The sequence below is a fragment of the Tamandua tetradactyla genome, chromosome 18 (genome assembly GCF_023851605.1).
Source record: "Tamandua tetradactyla isolate mTamTet1 chromosome 18, mTamTet1.pri, whole genome shotgun sequence".
In the NCBI taxonomy this organism is placed as follows: Eukaryota; Metazoa; Chordata; class Mammalia; order Pilosa; family Myrmecophagidae; genus Tamandua; species Tamandua tetradactyla.
This window is the reverse complement of record NC_135344.1, coordinates 22,201,894-22,222,264: the sequence shown is the minus strand read 5'-3', so window position 1 is coordinate 22,222,264 and position 20,371 is coordinate 22,201,894.

Below are 20,371 nucleotides of genomic sequence, written 5' to 3'. Positions count from 1 at the left end.
GAGAGTAGGTGATGGTAAGATCATTAAGGGCAATAGGTTTATTTACATAAGATGAGATTTGGGTGAGATAAATATGGACTGATACATATATCTTGGTAAAGTTTTATTAAGATTTTGGAATTTAGGATAAACCATTGAAAGTAGCTAATAATATCTTAATTATATGCTGAGCTCTATTTTTTATATGAATTATCTCATGTGGGGTTCACTAATACTTTGTGATAAATAAAGATGGTCATAATTATTTTTAATCTTTTCTTGCAAAGAAGTTAGGCAGTTTGTCTGAGTTAATAAGTGACATTGCCAGAACGCAGACCTTGGTCTTCTAAGTCTAAAGGCTAAACTTTTTCCCTTATACCAAAGTGAAAAGCAGAGACAATTTGGGTGAATTGTGCCAGGTTAGGGACTGGTAGAGAAATAGAGATGATCATCATAAGTCAAGTATAAAATTGTTATAATAAGGTACTGTGCTGGCATTGGGAATAATGATATCCAGATTTCAATCAACATTTATTCAGCTTCCATAATAAATAACTCTTTGTCCAGAATGACCTGCTTTAGATTAACAATATTTCCAGATTTAGGCTGTGGCATCATGTGTGTGCCAGTTTGAAACAGTTGTGTACTCCAGAAAATCCATGTTCTTTGATCCTCATTTAATATTATTGGGTGGGATTTTTTTTAAGTAAGTTGTTTCCATGGAGATGTGACCCACTCAGTTGTGGGTGGGACTTTCAGATTAGGTAGTTTCCATGGAGATGTGTCTCTACCTGTTCAAGGTGCTTACTGGAGTTCTTTAAGGGTCATCCATTTTGGAAAAAGCTTTAGAACCCACCCAGCCAGAGGCTTTGGGAGGTGAAGAAAGAAAATGCCCCCAGGGAAGCCTTTTGAATTGAGAGGCCTGTAGAGAACACCATGCACCTTCCCAGCTGACAGAGATGTTCCTGACCCATTGTCCTCTCTTGAGCCAAGGTATTTCTCACCGGATGCCTTAGTTTGGACATTTTTTATAGCCTTAGAACTGTAAACTTACAATTTAATAAATTCTCTTTTTAAAATATATTCCATATCTGGTATATTGCATTCTGGTAGCTTTAGCAAACCAAAATAGTATATGAACACAGTTTCAGTTCAGTGTGTAGAATCTTCTTGCCTTTCAAAATACTACCATCATCTAATGTTATGTATCACATGCCATTAAAAGCACAACCATCATCATGCCATTGAAAATGTCTATTATAATCCACACCAGCTTAAGGGGGTCTCTGTTGGATATCAAGACATCATTCATTAGTCATTTACAGCCGAATGGATAGCATCATCTTAGAGTTGGACGGAATGACCCAGGGCCACAATAGGGGCATAGGCTCTATTCTTGAAGGACTCACCTTGTAGAGGAATGAGAAGGAGGATTTTAAGAACACGTGGTAATGTCTTCTCTGGGTGGAGTAGAATGAGTCAGCATTCCAGGCCTGGTGGAAGTAGTCAAATAGTGAAATAATCAGCATTATGAGCCACTCTTTCATTCATTTCATTGGCGTGTAAACCTTTGTGTAAAGGGCCTCGTCCTGGGCCCTGACTCATTTCTCCCAGCATGTGATGTGGCTGAGTCCTGGCTCCTCACTTGATCAATGTCCTTTGATGTAAGGTGTGGCGTACAGTCCATTGGAGTCACACATACCTGGTTTGCATTCAAGTTCAAACACTTCCTATCCATATTCCTGGGCAGGTTATTTCCCCCCTGGTCCAGGATCTTTGTTTCCTATAAAATGGGGGCTAACATGTACTTTTCAAGTGAGTTGAGAAATAAATAAAAGTGGTTATTTGAAGTATAACATGCTTGTTCCATGCCCTACCTTCTTACCACCTACTTGATTTTAAGTACCTACCTCCTCTATGTGCTGCTGCTTTAAGTCAGGGAAAAGGATGCAACAGGAAATGCCTATTTGAAAGCAAGAATATGAAAAAAAAAATCAGGTCTTTGAATGATCCAGAATACTCCTATTCACGTGCTTCCTCCTGTCAACTGTTGCTTTTCGTTTTACCCTAAATGTGTTAGGGATTATCTACTTACCTACAGTTGCATCTTTGAAATTCCCATGGCTACTGAGGGCCATGATAAATCCCTTTTATCAAGATGTCATCTTTTCATGGTGTCCACTGAGCTGTTAATCAGGGTCACAACCTTTCTTGTGGGAGAGAGTGTTCTATTAGGAGTGTCACCTTCCACCGAAATTCTCTAATGTTGCTTATCAGTAGTTTTGGGTTTTGTCATATTGCTGGCTTTTAGCCTAGCCTTGGCTATGGGCTGTGTCTCAGGAAGGGGAAGGTTAATGAAAGAAGCAGGGAATAGGGATGGAATGTGGAAAAGTCTGCCCATAACTTTACATTATAAAATTTAATTCACAACAACCCTTTAATATAACTAATATCGTCCCCATTTTACAGATGAGGAAACTGACAGAAAGCTTATGTGTTTACATAAAGTTCTACAACTGGATTCAAATTCAGGTCTGTCTGACTCCAAAATCCTGACTCCAAAATCCTTAACCACCAGGTCAAGGTGTGACCACACCCCGCTGGTGAGACCTCTGTGGTCTAGGATTCTGATTATCATTTCTGACCTGTCCATTCAGACATTAACCCTTGCTCATCTGCTTCATTTTGGTCGTGGCCTTCCCTCATTCTCTTGTTATCATTTCACTCTGGACTCTGCAAAATTATGGCTCCTGAGCCTGGCTCTCTGACACATCCTCATCCACTACTGCAGAGCTGCTGTGCAGGCTCACCCTTGGGTGCCATAGCACCAGCAGAGGCGTTCCTCTTGTCAGGCCACTTATCCAGAGAGGGGAGTTCTCATCATACACAGATGTGCAGGGGAACAGCAGTGACCCAGACAGTCGCCTAGCTGTGCTGACACTTAGTTTTGTCTCTCTCCATTAATGATGGATTAGGCATGGCTATTTACCCTAATGGAAGAAGAGGAATTAAAAGAACAGTCACTCTTCCAAAAGCCCCTCTTTCACTTTCCTTACAAGGAGAGCATCTCATGGTGGGAAAGGAAGCTGTGTATCCCATAGTGGTGGCAGTAATTCAGAGGACCCGGTTTTCAAAGTAAGGTGCCAGGACCAGCAATATTGCCACCATAAATGCAAACTTTAGGGCCTGGTCCCAGTCTGACTGAATATCAGAAACTCGGGGGCTGAGGTCCAGGGGATCTGATGTAAGAAGCCTTCCAGATGATGCCAACGACTGCTTGTATTAGAGAACTCCAGGGAAAAAGAACCAACAGGATGTGTGTGTGTGTGTTGTATAAATATTATGAGATTTATTATAGAAATTGGCTCACGTGATGATAAGGATTGACAAGTTCGAATTCTGTAGGGTGCACTACAAGCTGTGAACTCTGATGAAGGTTTTGGATAAATTCCCCAGGAGAATTGCTGCCTGAAGGATGGAAATCCTTACTTCTCACTGCTGAAATCGCCCTTTAAGGTCTTCAACTGATTGGATAAGATTGCTGAAGGCAGTCTCCATTGTTGATTGTAGATGTAATTAGTCATAGATGCAATTCATTTGCTGATGACCCAAGTCCATGAACTATCCTCTCAGTAACAATCAGACCAGTGCTTGCATGGTGAGAAAGTGGGTAACTATAAACTAGCCAAATTGACACATGAACTTAACCATCACACCACTAAAGTGCTAGAACCACTGAGATGATTAAGGAGACTCTAATTAAGATCTGATGTGTTTATCCTGTGCCAGGAGTTGGACTTTTCTAGAGTTCCTTTCACTGAAATATGTTGAGAAATTATTTTTTTAATACAGGAAATAGTGCCAGTTAAGAATGTACCTCTGTGGATGCCTTCTCCTTAGGCAACATCGCTGGAAAGGAAATGTCCCTTTGTGTTTTGGAGTAGAAAGTAAGATTTAATGTAGTTGCAGTTAGGGGCTCCTCACACCTTGGGCATCTACTCAGTTGAATAAAGGAATATGCCTGAGCTTTGAGTCACAGTAGTGGTGGACAAGGTAAAGAACATTAATGATGTTTTCTGGCTCAAATGAGCCCAGAATTTCAATCTTTTAGGCATCACTGATAAATAGGAAAGCTAAACTCATATTGTAAATTCAGCTTACAGCAGAATGACCTCACTTATCAATTAGGGGTAAAAATGGTAAATCTTTTGCAGAAGGCATCTTTGAGTTGCGGTCTGCATTTACCTGGCAGTACTTTGGAGGGAAGGTTGGTGTTATATGGAGATACTGGCTTTACCTGGAGCCAACACCAATCTGTTGGTGAATCCTAGAATACTGTTTCTGAGGATGACTGTGGCCCCTTCCAATCTCCTTGGATAAGACTACAGTGAAGTGATGGTGTAATAATCTGCTACAGCCAGGAAAGGTGAGAGATGTCCTAGTGCCATAAATTTGAATTATACCTGTTCTAGTTTGTTAGCTGCTGGAATGCAATATACCAGAAACGAATGGCTTTTAAATAGGGGAATTTAATAAGTTGCTAGTTTACAGTTCTAAGGCCAAGAAAATGTCCCAATTAAAACAAGTCTATAGAAATGTCCAATCTAAGGCATCCAGGGAAAGATACCTTGGTTCAAGAAGGCCGATGAAGTTCAGGGTTTCTCTCTCATCTGGAAGGGCACATGGTGAACATGACGCCATCTGCTAGCTTCTTCTCCTGGCTTCCTGTTTCATGAAGCTCCCTGGGAGGCATTTTCCTTCTTCATCTCCAAAGGTCGCTGGCTAGTGGACTCTGCTTCTTGTGGCTATGTCTTTCTGCTCTCCTCTCTCCGAATCTCTCCCATTCTCCAAAATGTTTCGTCCTATAAAGGAGGAAACCAATCAAGACCACCCAAATGGGTGGAGACACATCTCCCCTAATCCAGTAAACAACCACTCTTGATTTGGTTACATCTCCAGGGAGATGATCTAATTACATACAGTATTGAATAGGGATTATTCTGCCTTTACAAAATGGGATTTTGATTAAAACATGGCATTTCAAGGGTACGTACATACTTTCAAACCAGCACACCTGTTGTAAAAAAAGTGGACTCTACATTGGTGTCATTCATCCTAGGTATTGGTCCTTTTAGTTGCATTCCTTTGGTTGGATACCAGAACTCTGTTTCATCTTGTAACTAAGCCAACCTCTTCCACTGACAGAGTCCCGACTTAATCCTGTCAACATGGTTCTTGCCTGGAATTCCCTGTAACCTGTTTCTTTTTGAATTGGAATTTTCTTTCTGAGCCATACCCTGTTCAGGAGACTGACCCTGCTGCTGGACCTCAGCTCCTAGGGCTGCATCTGTCTACTCTTCTGCCACCATCTTTCCATATGTTCCAGCTATCCTCTGCCTTTCCCCCAGACTCTGTTTGTATTGACCACTGAATGTCTCAGGTGCTGAGTGTTGAACTTCCTCATCTTACCTGCTCCTGAGACCTCCTGCTTTTTGTCTAGGTCCAGTAGGTCTGGTTTTTTGCCTCAATAATTGCTGGTTTGGCTGAGCATGCCACAGGACAAACCCCTACTCTTTCACAGGGTGATCAGAGATATTAGGTTAAGGATTTTCAATGTTCTTTAAAAAGACTAGATCGCAGCTGCTCCCAAACAAACCGCACATTAAACACTGTAGCAAAGCTCACCTACCAATGCCATTGTGGAAGAATGGTAACTGGTCTAAGTAGAATTTGAAAAAGCAAAAGTCCAAGAAAAGTTGTTTGGGAGAAAGAGCAGATGGAGTAAAAAAACCATGACAAAGTCCTAGGGCAGTCACTCTGTAGGTGGCAGGTTAGATAAGAAAGCAATCATTTTGAGAAACAGAGATCATGACAGTTCTTAATCATAAAGGATTTATTATTTTCTTATTTTAGAGTTTGTATTACTTACACTAGCTTTTTTTTTACTAAGAGAAAAAGATAACTTTCTGTTTTGATGTTCCAACTCTACCATTTATTTTAAGCATATTTAATAATATATTAGTGTCTCTCTGTTTCTATGCTAAAAGTAAATTTGAATGTTTTTCTGTTATACCCAGTATTTGCAGCCATGTAAAACATAAGAAGTTTTAAAATAATGTTTTGGCAGAATGCAAAGTCTTAAATAGAAATCGTTTCTGTTTTCTCGTGCATATAACTAGTAACAAATGTTCCAGGATAAAGAATCACTATTTATGTTTTTAGGATTACTGTATTGATTATTGATATGATTGTAAATACATCATATATGTGGATAAATAAAAAAATAAAATAATCTCCTAACCAACATTTATTTTTCTTATTTAGTAAAATCATGGTGATTGGGCAGGCCACGGTGGCTCAGCAGGTGGAGTTCTCACCAGCCATGCTGGAGACCTGGGTTCGATTACTGGTGCCTGCCCATGCAAAAAAAAAAAAAAAAAAGTCACTTATTTGCCAGTTTCTGAGATGTGATAATGAACAAACGATTGAATATTATCCTCAGAAACTATCCCGAAGGTTATAATCCCAGGCATCTATTTAGTGTGTAAACCTATACACACTGGGGCAATTAGTAATATGTGGAATATGCACACACAGATTTGGTTACAGAAATGTTGCTTCCTGTGAAACAGAGCTCGAATGATATTAAGGAATGATGAGAAAGAAAGAAAGATAGATGGTATCAGGGGGTCTGAAGCTTAGCAATAACAGACAACAGACAACTTTATTCTTAACTAGTTCCTGCTTATATACTGCAGGGTTTACATGACTAAAAGCATGCATGTATTTCGTGATAAAACAGAGTGCCTACTTTCCAGTAAATTACTCCCTACATACAAGAGATAGCTAACGAGACCTGGGGATTTAAGTAAAACCAAACATTCTCTCTCTCTCAGACTGTCCTCCAGTTAAGCAGATAGCAGCCTCCACAGTTTATTGCTGACGCCACTCTGAAGCCAGTTGCTCCCAATAAATTCCGCAGGTTTTCCATTAACCCTGGCTCCTACACGGAAAGACTGATATATTGGATTAAATCTAACTAGTAGACATATGAGTCATAAAGGGATTCTTTGTTTTAGAATAAAACTGCCCTAAAGGATAATTATTACAGATTTTCACTTTGTCAAGAGCTTGAGCTATGCAAAAGCAAACGTAGAATAATTATACAATCTTAGATAAGCATAAAGCTGGTAGAAGGACTAATTGTTTTCCACTAGGATGCTTCCAAAGTGAAGGTAATGTTTTTAAAAGCTTAGTTAAAATTCAAAATTTTTCCATCTACTTTTGCTTTACTAGTAGCAGTGTTCATGATATAATTTAAGATAAAGATAATTTCTTACATGTGCCTATATGGTATTTTGGATTTTTCAAAAATATTCCACATTATTTTCTCCCTGTAAAAACATTGCGAAGTATGAAAAGCAACATTATTCCATTATAAAGAGGCCTAAAGAGGAAATAGACTGTTTCTTTTCTAGACTGTGCATGGACCTAGGCTCCTTTGTCTGGTTTTGGTTTTTGATGCAAGGCAAGGAATCCTGTGCTGACTGACCCAGGTCAATGAAGCCATTGCATGCCATAAAGAAGATGAGGTTAATAAAAATTCCAATAATAAGTTACACAACTTGGCCTTATTGGGACTGGGTTCTAGTGAGGAGATCATATGCACAGCTGGCTGGGATTTCGAGTCCTGATCAGCTCGTCTCCAGGACTGTGCTCTTGATCCAGTGTTGACATTCAGAGAAGAGGAAGGTGTTGGTTTATTTAAGAAGTGGTAGGCTTACAGAACAATTACATGGAAAATGTAGGATTCCCATATACCACTCTATTATTAATACCTTGCATTGATATGGTACATTTGTTACAATTGATGAAAGCATTTTTATAATTGTACTTTTAACCACACTCCATGATTTGTTTCATTTATGACTTGAGTAGCATCAAAAGCCATCCGACCTAAAAAAAATCACTATTATCTTTTATAGCATATTTTTATTCTTGGCATTACTTATTCCTTTAATTTATCCCAGATGGTTAATGAAAATACCACTTTAGGAGTGAGAGGGTAGAAACATTAAATTGTCATCAGCTTCCATACCTTGGCTTGAATTACATTCAACATCAGAGCTGATTTAGTTTATCTCATTATATAATTAGTCATTTATCAGAAGCCAATAGAATGGAACATGAAGTAGGTATGTTTGGACAAAGAAGTGAAGGGAAGGCAAACGTTTGAAGCAAGTGTTCTTATGGATTAGAATCACTTTGAGAGTTTGGGCAGATGGCTGATGTGCTAATTAGAAAGTACTAAAGGAAATTGTCTGAAATTTGGTATAAAACAGAGATGAAGATCCACAGTTCTCCCCACATTTTCTAATTCCATTTGTGGTTGCCTCAAAAGTTCCCATGTTCTTCTATCTTCTGGGAAGGCTAGAAGGAAAATGGAAGTTTATATCAGTAGGTAGTCTAGGACCTCATTTTTAATTTCAAAGAGATGTTTTGTGTTGTTGTTGTACTTAAATAACCAGTGTTTATATTCAAATAATTAGGTGATAAAAAACTTTATAAGTACAAATAATTTTTTTATTTGATATGTAATTACTTATGGAAGTTATTTTATCAGACTTCTAAAATATTCTAAGTCAACCATGTAATAATTTATAGTATTGTACATGTTTTGAAATGTCCACTAGCAAATGAAACTATATTTAAAAGTAGTGCATGTTGGGTAATTGGAGCTGAAGGTATACGGACTGTGCAACAGGACTGAATACAAAAACTCAGAAATGGACAGCACAATACTATCTAACTGTAATACAACTATGTTAAAACACTGAATGAAGCTGCATGTAAGAATGATAGAGGGAGGAGGGCTGGGGACATAAATGAAATAAGAAAGAAAGATAGATGTTAAAGATGGAGATGATATAATCTAGGAATGCCTAGAGTGTATAATAGTAGTGAATAAATTACAAATTTTAAAAATGTTTTTGCATGAGGAAGAACAAAGGAATGTCATTATTGCAGGGTGCTGAAAATAGATGGTAATTAATATTTTAAAATGTCACCTTATGTGTGAGACTAAAGCAAAAAATGTTTATTTAGTACAAAATTTATATTTTGACTAGTGCATTTCCTAATATAACTTAATGTAGATAGTTTGATTGAACACCATAAGTACTTGGAATCTCAGGCAGAACATGAGATTTTGTTGGTTTGTCCAGAGTGATGCCCTAGTGAATCCCAGAGTGATATGATCAGTGAGTGGAAAAGTATTTGCAAAGCCCCCTTCAGGGAATGGTGAGAACGGGGAGAAATTCAACTTCCCCAGGTTGAATTCTTGATATTCTCACAAGCAGTGTGGACAACCAAAGCTATAGGCTGAGCCCCCAGTCTTGGGGTTTGTTCATATGAAACTTAACCCCAAAAAGAATAGGTCAAGTCTACTTAAAATTAAGCCTAAGAGTCACCCCCAAGAGAGCCTCTTTTGTTGCTCAGATGTGTCCTCTCTCTCCAGCCAACACAACGAGCAATCTCACCACCCTCCCCCTCTCTGCGTGGGACATGACTCCCAGGGGTGTGGACCTTCCTGGCAACGTGGGACAGATATCCTAGAATGAGCTGAGACTCAGCATCAAGGGATTGAGAAAAACCCTAGAATGAGCTGAGACTTAGCATCAAGGGATTGAGAAAATCTTCTCGACCAAAAGGGGGAAGAGTGAAATGAGACAAAGTGTCAATGGCTGAGAGATTCCAAACAGAGTCGAGAGGTTATCCTGGAGGTTATTCTTATGCATTGAGTAGATATCATCTTGTTATTCAAGATGTAATGGAGAGGCTGGAGAGAACCGCCTGGAAATGTAGAGTTGTGTTCCAGTAGCCATGTATCTTGAGGATGATTGAATAATGATACAGCTTTCACAGTGTGACTGTGTGATTGTGAAAACCTTGTGTTTGATGCTCCTTTTATCTTCCTTGTCAACAAATGAGTAGAACATGTGGAATAAAAGTAAATAATCGGGGGAACAAATGCTAATATAAATTTAGTTTGAAAGGTAGTGATCAATGAAAGTGAGGGGTAAGGGGTATAGTAGGTATAATTTTTTTTTCTTTCCTGTGTTCGTTTTATTTCTTTTTCTATTTTTATTTTTTTCTGAATTAATGCAAATGTTCTAAGAAATGATGAATATGCAACTAAGTGATGATATTGTGAATTACTGATTATATATGCTGATGTTTTATTTGGTTTGTTAATTTTTAAAATTAATAATTAAATTAAAAAAAAGTAGTGCATGGACCAACTGAGGGACAATGTAATATTTTTATTTTAGAATTGAAGTAATCCTGAGAAGTCAGAGTGCTTTTCACTGTTGGGTGAATTATCATATGATTCTAGATGTAAAGTCTTAATTATAGAGAATGCACCTTCCATTTATGTCAGTAAACAGAAATGGAGCTCTGGCTCCCAGAATTCATTTATTCAAGAGTTTTTCATTCTTTGGAAATTGAGAAAACCTGAATAAGTAGTAGTTTATTATTACATGGTGCCTCAATTACAGAAGTGGGAGATGTATGTTTTTATTCCATTGTTAAAAACTGGTTGATATCTCATCTGAACAAATATATATAATGAATATAGAATATAATTGTCAAAGAGAATCTGGAGATCATCTCATGCAACCTCATTGTCACCAAAATTATCTCCTAACATCTTAATGCTTTCCTCTAAGTCAAGGGAACTCAACCAATATAAGTTCTGGATTTCCTTCACTCAGTCCAGGGTCATTTATTTGATCAGCAAATTGGGGAAGAATAAATCAGCAGGTCTGTGATAGCAACAGCTGTGGTCAGCCTTAACTTGCCTCTGCACAAAAGTGTGATTCCTCCAGGCACCATCCGCCTGTTGGACCCCCTTATTCAATTTGAACCCTGGTTGGAACCTCATCAGCAGCAGGGAAGCATGATGCAGCAGAGAAACACAGGATATATGAACATTGCATAATCCAGGATTTAGTAGCATGGTCCTTCCTACTCCACCATACCCTACCCTATTTCTTTCCTCTACTTTTTGCAGTATGTTTTAAAATTGATTCAATAGGGCAGTGTAATGGTGGCTCAGTGGCAGAATTCTCGCCTGCCATGCCAGAGACCCGGGTTCGAGTCCTGATGCCTGCCCATGCAAAAAAATAAAAATAAATAAAATTGATTCAATAAATCAAGTGATGTGAACATCTTAGTTTAGTGTAAGGGACTTTGGTTCTGCACCTTCTGAGATAGCTTGCCTGATATTATAGTGGGAGGCTACTATTGCATCAAGGTAAATTTTCTCCCTTTCAGTAATAACTTCTTACTTTGGGGACCTATGCTCACTTTGGGGACCTAGCATACATTCTGTAGCTCCCCCTGGAGCAAACTCTTCTCCTCCAGTGGGAGAGGGCTGCTCAACTTGTTCACTGCTGTCACCTGTAACTGGATAGGTAAGTCTTCCTAACCTTAGATCATTTCATTCTTACCACTTAGCAATGTCTTCTAATTTAGCCTTTATAGATAATAAAGATATTTTGATCTCCCATCAGTCACTATTTTATTTTATTCCTCAATTGATTTAGCACCCAGGTAAGAAAGAGGAGTGTGATTTATTGATCCCTCTCAGATTTCCCAACACTCCTCACTTTACAGTTAGGGTAACTGAGACCTAGTGAGTCCAAGGAGCATTTAGAATTCACATCGTTTTATCTTTCTAAGACCAAGCATCTATGTATGTGCCCCTAGGTGGTACCTTGTATTCTTCAGCTGTTTCACTTGCACTATTTCGAATTGTGGCCTTGGTGGCTGTATTGGTTAGAGTTCTCTAGAGAAACAGATTTGGCAGGAAATATCTGTAAATATAAAGTTTATGTAAGTATCTCATGTAACCATGGGTATGTAGAATCCAAGGTCTGTAGGGCAGGCTGTGAGCTGACAGTTCCAATGAAGGTCCTCAGCGAACTCTCAGAAGAGGCTGACTGGGAAACCATGGGAATATAGGAGTCCAAGATCTGTAGGGCAGGCCACAAGCTGGCAGCTCCAGTGAAGGTCCTCAATGAACTCTCAGGAAGGTTGGCTGGTTGAAGCAGTAAGAGTGATTGTCTCTTCTGAGTCCCCCTTAAAAGCCTTCCAGTGATTAGATTACGTGTCACTCATTGCAGAAGAAACTCCCCTTAGCTGATTGCAAAGGCAGTCAGCTTGTATGCTGCTAACATGGTCATGATTTAAGTCCATGAAATGTCCTCATAGCAACAGACAGGCCAGCGGTTTGCCCAACCTGACAACCAGGCACATAACCTGACCATGACAGTGGCCTTTCCTGTTCCTTTATCCTATGAATGTGAAAGTGTCTTGCCCAGCATGTCTAAGCCATCTGACAGGCATTTGGTTATCTTCCCTTGGGCTTAGTTCTCTCTTTCACTCTGAGTGTCCTCCAGACAGCAGAGTCTGACACCTGTGTATTTCTGTCTAGCTCTTAGGGATAGTTCTATCCCAGTGTGAATCCCAGCTCCGAGTTAATATTTAAATCAGTAGGCAACATAATCCCTTGATACTGTATTGTGATTATATAATCCCTGGACATCTCTGTCTGATGTCAGCTTTATGCCAATGATACAGTACTTCACTTGTTATTAAAAACATGGCCTCTACTAGTCAACCTTCAAAATCCTGGTTTCCGAACTTAGAGATGCCTCCATCTTTGCCTTTTCTTTCTACTTATGGAAATATTAAAATTTTATTTCTGAATTTCTTTTTTTTTTTTGTTCGTGGTTCTATTTGTGAGGATAACGTGACTCCCTTTGCCTCAAATGGAATTTTCATAAGAGAAAATCAGTTCCTAGGAAAAATGATTAAAACAGTTCATCTGCTAGTAATAAGAAAGTTAGTTCTTTCTCTTCCATTTAATATTGGTTCTTATAACCAACTCTAATATTACCCAGTTCCTTTACCCTTTAAACTTCATTTTGTCTCAAGATCTATTGATTTCAGTGAGAATAATGCTTGTATTTTATTTATTCATGATTTCCAGGCTCTGGGACATGCCTGAGAAATAGGCAGAAATATAGTATAATGATTAAGAGATGTTGGGGACAATTTTTTTCCCACCTAATATCCATTTTCACTTTTCTAAAACAGTACCCCAGCATTCTTTATGGGAACTACCCTTGCTTTATTGGATATATCTGGCAGGATTATCACTTGAGGTGCCCAAGATATAGATGTATGATCCAATGTAACACAGTCATACATTCTCTTCCTGGATTTCAGAGCTAAAAATATTTAGAAATTTCTTGGAGTTGATTGATTACAGAGACAGTGCTTTATAGACACAGTCTGTCATTTTTTGTCACGAGATACTCGTTGTCATTCCTGGTCCTTTAGCTTCCATTCAGTTCTGTATGTGATGTCATATCTTTTTGATAAATTCCTTTTCTACTTAAGTTAGCTAAAGTCCTTTTCTCTTACTTGCTGCCACATAATCCTAACTGATACAAGATCACAAATTTTGGAATCAAATTTCCTCAACTGTAAATAGTAATTATTAGGAATAAACAAAGTAATTGATGTAAAGCAATTGGTGTAGACCTAGTACAAAGCAAACTCTAAATAAATGATAGGTGGTGGTTTTATTATTATTATCACTACCTATTACTAGTGCTACCGTTACTATAGCTAGGTACTAGTTGAACATTTAGTAATAGTTACTACCCAGTGAAGTCTCTGGTCTTTCCCTGTGGTGTATTTGCAGTAGCCGAATTTAGTTAAATCTAGTTATGGGTATATGAGGACGAGGTACAAAGTTCAGATATAGATGTATGTAGAGGTACAGGGGCAACAGGGGTGATGAAGAAAGTGATTAACTAGATACTAGAAAGGTGTTTGGTGGTGTAGAACATTTCCCCTTCTATTGCAAGTGAATTGATACCAATTTTACTGTATCCCTCCAGTCTCTCTTCGCTCCTCATTATCTGATTGGTGAGTTTGAGAGCAGGAAGTGGGATGCAATCCCCTCCTTTTTCTTGGAAATAAGTTGCCTGCAGGGAACAAAGGTCCTGCTCTTGTCCTCAGGGTGAGCGTTGGGAGCTGGGAGCGTGGGAAGGACTGCCCTGGTTCAGAGCTGCTGTAACTGGGTGGTCGACTTCCTGCTATTACTCCTGGATTTCTTTGGCTTCCTTATGACTGTATTACTTGTTGCATTGTTCCCACTTCAGAAGAAATTTTGTGTTTTAAACAGTAACTAGAGAAGGACGATACTAATGAGACAGGAAAGAAATTGCAAAACTGGAGATGAGATGGAAAAGAGTGGAGAGGACAGGATGCTAGTTTTCTCACCTGATCACTGGCTCCTTGTGTGTGTATTTATTTTCTGGAGCATTTATGTAAAAATTTTGCTGAGGTGAGCTGTTTTAGTTGCTAATGCTGCCAGAATGCGATATACCAGGAATGGGTTGGCTCTTATGAAGGTAACTTATTAAGTTACAAATTTATAATTCTAAGGCCATGAAAATATCCAAAGTAAGACATCCAAAGAAAAATACCTTGACTCAAGAAAGGCCAATGGTGTCTGGAACACATCTTTTAGCTGGAATGGCATATGGTTGGCGTCTGCTGGTCCTTTGGCTTCTGGTTTCAAACAGCTTCCCTGGAGGGCATATATCTCTGTATCAACTCTGAAGAAACTGCTTTTCCAAAAATGTCTTCCTTTTTTAGTAACTAATCAAGACCTACCTTAAATGGGCAGGGTCACATCTCCATCTAATCAAAAGGTCATGCCCACATTTGGTTGCATCACATCTCCATGGAAACAATCTAACCACAGTTCCTACCTTAAATAGTAGGTCTGTCCTCGCAAGATTGGATTAGGAAAGGTCATGGCTTTTCTGGGTTACATAACGTTTCAAATTAGCACATGACCTTTGTATAATTTAGGAGAGATACTTGATATTATATTTACCTGCTCTACTTGGGAGTACTTGAGCTAACTAATGAAGGTATTGTTAGCAGAGTTGGAAGTTTAGCTCTCTTTTGATAATTAGGTTGAAAACCAGTGGCTTAATTCTTCTGCAAATTAAATAGAGTCACCATATCTCCGAGCTGTGACTTCTCAAGCTACTCCATTTCCTTAGAGAAGACTGTCATTTGTTAAGCTAATGAAAAATAATTGTCCAAGTGCATTAGAAGAGACATAATTTCTCCAAGAATTAATTCTTTGCTCAGGCTTTTTTTTGGCAAGACTGACTATTAAGAACTGAGTAGGATAAAGGTCAGAAAAGGACCTGTCAAACAAGTGTGATGGTGATTGTGGGGTGGATCAAAGCTATTTATGTCACAGACACACACATATGTATGTGTGTCAAATAAAAAATATATGTATATAAATGTTTTAAATTTATTTTTTGGAAAGTACATGGGCCAGGAACCAAACCCAGGTGTCCTGCACCCAGGGACCAATGCTATCTAGTATCTTCATGTCAACTTCCTTGAAAAAAATTCTTTGGCTTGGGTTATACTTCAGGTAGAAAACATTATTCTTCTAGAAATTATGCAAGGAAAGTAGGCAAGAGCTGCAGAAAGAAATAGTTATTCACAAATGGCATGGTATGAAGATTGATATATGAAAATGCTACTCAAATATTTGGATCGGTATGGACTTAGAATATAGGGATGGCTTTATTTCCCCATACCTAATCTATAATGTATTCTTTCCACTGTTTCTATATGGATACAAATTATGTTATGGTTACAACCTTATGCCATATATAAGATCAGTGCTAGTTTAAAAATCTCTATGGATCTTGGTAAAAAAACAGAAATGAGTGCTGCAATTCAGGGTGAGTGGTAAAGGGCTGAAGGCTACAAAGACTGAGTCTGGGGCATGCAGCAGGGGAGTCAGGTCCTCAGGTTGTTTTACAGTGCTCTCTTGTAGGCAGGAAGCCCAAGGTCAGTTCTTAACTCATCCCAGTCCAAGAAAGCTCCTTGTTGTTGCTCTCACATGGCCATGCTCACTTGTCCAAAATTCATGCTGTTTGCTAGGCCGAGAAGAATTCTGAGCACTCAGCTTATTTAATCTTGGCCAGCTTTTAAGAAAAAGGTGAAAGACTGCTTCTTCATGCGTCTTTCCTAAGCAGTCCATCCAGAAGGAATTGTTTCTTCCTCGGAGCGAGGAGTTGTTTACACTCTCAGATGACTCACAGTATTTCACCTTATAGTGCAAGTAGTTGATTGTCCATGTTAGTCTCCTTCCAGCCTGTTCTCTAGCTTATTGATCTTTATATACGCTGAAGATTCCTGGTGCAGAACTTAAACCTGAAAGTCACTCAGTAGATGTTTATTGAATGAGGTTCTGGTCTGAGTGATTACCCTCATTTATAAGAGAATAAGAATTTGTCTTTGTGAGTTAAAAAATTACCCAGTGCTGGTGAGGATAGAGAGAACCAAGCACATTCCTAGAATGTTGGTGGCAACTAAAATACTGCATCCTTTTTGGAGACAGTTTTGCATGTCATCAAAATTTTTAGCACATTTCCACTTTGATCCAACAACTTCTTAAAAATAGGAAGCAAAAGACTTATTAGGATACTCATACACATGTGAGTGTTTCTTCCCATAGCGTTTATAATAGCAAAAAACCAACCAACCAACCAAAAATGCAAAGTACCAAAATACAATGGGGGCATGAATAGAATTTTATTTAAATTTTTAAAAAAATATAATTTCCACTTCCTGTTTATGCATCTGTGCAATGTGATTTTTTCAATGACCACATATCATTTTATATACAAAGAAAAAGGAAACCTCAGTTTTTTTACTCACCAAAGAATTGTTTCTAAATAGGGATGCACTGACTCCCATTTTTCCCCTCCCATTTTATTTTAACACAGAAGGCAAGAATAATCTTAGAATTTCGTTTGCCACATCCCCTTGTTCTTAATTATTGTGTTATCCACCTCAATACTTTTAATAGTCTTTCTCAAGCTTAAAGTAGTTAATGATTCCTTAGTCCTGACAGGATAAAATCTAAGCCATTGGAATTGAGGTAAAAGGCCCCTCCGTTCTTCTAGAATGCCTGGTAGCCTCCTGCTCTCCTTCTGTGACGCCTCTACCCAAGTGTCTCCTCCTTTGTGATGATATCTCTGACTAGTTCTCCATTCACGGTTCTCTTGCCACCCTCATCTCACTCTGTGGTCTTCATAAGTTAATAAACTTGTCTTCTCCACTGATGAATACCCAATATGGACAAAGCCTTATTAAATTTTGTATTCCCTAGCTGTAGATATTTGCATGAATGATGTAGATAGAAGCATGTTATCATTGGAAATTACGTTTCATTTCAATATAACTGTAAATTAGTGATCATGGATCATTTTTTGCTCCACCATACTTTAAGCCAAGATACCTTCCTCTCTTTTAGTTACAAAGTCAATCCATTATATGGCACTTTTCTCTGAAGCTTATGCCATCCCTTTCCTAGTGATTTAGAGACAGAGTGAGACTCTTGTTCTAGCTCTCTTCCACAAGGATCTCCTCGGGCTGGCCTCTGGATCATCTCTTCTTTCTTGCCCTCCTGACCAAGTTAAGACTTGTTTCTCTCACAGACAGTTACTTCATGAGGTCCAACTCCTCAGCTAACCCCACAGTGTGCAGGGCTGGATTAAAACCTTCAGAGACACCAAAAAGATTGTGATACCCTTATACAGAGTGTCAAAAAGTACTAAATGGCAAAACACAAACTTACATCTACCGAATTTAATCTACCAAAATTAAAAAAGCTTTTTCAGAATTCTCTGATCCTAAAAGCTCATCAAAGCCCAACTGATTTTCTTTGCTAACTCTGCTTTGCTGTGCTCTAACCCACGTCTTAGTGTCCCAATGTGGAATCTACCGCTAGTTGCCTATTGCAACAAAGATTTTGTGGGATTTGCTTTAATAGTGCAGATTTTAATTATAATTTTCATGAGTCTAGAAGATGAAGGAGTCTGTTAGCATTCAATAGCTGTCATAGGTTTATATCATTCTGATTTTAAATGAAATTTGATTATTTCAGCTCATATTTTAAGAAGGTTCACTGAGGCTCTGTACTTTTTACAAACCACACACAGTAGGTAGAGAGCCTGGGGCTAAACTTTAAGTATTGGGCTAGTTTTGTTTCTGTCACCCTAGGATTTCTGTATTCTTTGTTTCTGTTTTCTTGGGGTAGGGGGTTTATCAGATTTAGCAAATAAAATTACGTGCAACATTTGGGACATACTTACACTAAAAAATACTTTTATTGTTTGTTTGAAATTCGCATTTAACTGGGCATCCTGTATTTGATCTGGTAACAGTGGGGTGTTCTATATTGTTTCTAGCAGCCCTGTTTGGAGGTAGAACAAACCCTGACATTTAATGAGTAAATGTCTAGTTGCTTTCCCTTATATCATTTGTTCATTTCAATCAGTCTTAACTGCAGCTCTGCAAGTGTGGAGCTTGGGCTGAAACTTGTAATTCTTCATTGTTTGGAGCCTGGCCTGTGAAGAACCATACTTTCTGATTTTGCTCTATTAAAATTCAAAATGGAAATCTTAACCACTTATCTTTGCAGAAAAGCATCCACTGCTACCTTTTGAAATATGTGTGTTCCTAGTTCTTGTGGTGAGGGATTTCAGTCCCTAGGTTTTCAATTTATACGTGGCTTTGCGATCATTTTATCTTAGGCATAACATACAGTATTAATTTGACCCTTTGTTTTTCTTCGAAGGAAAGGCATAGTCTAACCCTTGAGGTCTTAAGTCATTCCTGTAGCCTTAAGTCAGGCCCTGTGGCCTGGGAGTATGATGTTTGGAAGATAACTGTGTTAATCTGGAGGCTATTAGTGTGTAAAGCACGGGAAGGAAGCAGAGCATTAAACGTATGAATTTCACGTGTACATCTAACCAATTACTTTGTTTTCCTCTTCTACAGAGCATGTTCGCATTCTCCTTCATGAAGTGAGTTTTTCCACTAAATCATCATTCCATGGGCAGGCAGTTACTGTCCTCTTTTCTAGAGAACAGTTAGTTCTGCAGCATTTACTGAAGTGCCCACTGGGCATAACGAGTTCTCTACTTGATCTGTGGAGTTTGGAAAATGGAAAAGCTATTTGAGCTTTTAAATGATTTATGGTGGTGTGGAGTATAAAGTCTCAAATTGAAAATGATAAGCGGAGTTAGTTGTGGGCCTGGAGAGACCTACCAGGTCGAAGAAATAAGCATGTTGCAAAGCTAAAGAGAAACCTGCCCGGGGGAACCAGACAGGACCTGGTACAAGTGGAGGGCAGCATTTGGGACCATTCAGCTTCACTGAGCGCTTAGGTCTGACTTGGGAAACATTTGATTTGAACAATCCAGAAGTGGGGACCAGAAGTTAATGGGTCTGTGATAGATGGAGAACTAGAAATATTTTCTGGTTATTGATTTTTCCAGTACAATTTTGTACAAGTGTTCAAGGCCCAACCTTGTTTCTTTATGAATCTTCCTGACCTTGGACTCATTTGGAGTTTGAGTCTTTCTTTTCCCTCTTAGTGGTTGGAATCAGACTTTGCGATGATTGTATTAAGGAGAGGAGCTGGAAACTTTGGTCAAGTAGGCCCTTTATTTGACTTTCAGAACAACTTCTTTGGAAGTGATTATCATACCACTATTTTTTTTTTTTAATGAAAATGTTTTCATTGGTATTTTTTAACATAGTAGCTATTCCATTTCCTGAGAGTAATTCAAGCAGGGTCAACCATAGTAAAGTCATTTTTTGAAGTGTGTTTAGTATTTGATTTATGTTTAGTGATCCTGAGAAATTCCTGGTATTTTTTTAATGCTGTATGGCAGGGGTCACATTTCATTCTTTTTCCATAGTGAGCATCCCGTTATTGCAGCACCTTTTATTGGATTTTATTTATTTGTTTTTGGAAAGTCCACTGAACCTGGGTCTCCCGCATGGCAGGCAAGAGTTCTACCAGTGAACTATCCTTGCACCCCCAATTCCTTTGATTTGACTAAGGCACTTTATATATATGCTAAAACACTAGTAAGGAGAAACCATGGCACTTAAAAAATTAGTTTCTCAACACTTGCTTTATAAGCATTAATAGGTCTTGTTGAGAAAAGGGATTCCATCTTGAATTAAAGAATCTTAAATTATGCTGGGATAAATAGTTGTGTATATTTTTTCCCTGTTGGGACCTTTCAAAATCTTCAAATATCCTAAAATGATCTATTCCCTTTTTTATTTTTAATTTTTTTGTGCATGTGTTTGGACTAGAATTCTGCTGAGCACGTCAGGGAAATGAATGCACAACATGTAGAAGAAATGGTGAGGAAGCCGGTTGGTAAAGGGAAAGTGAAAAGGGCGT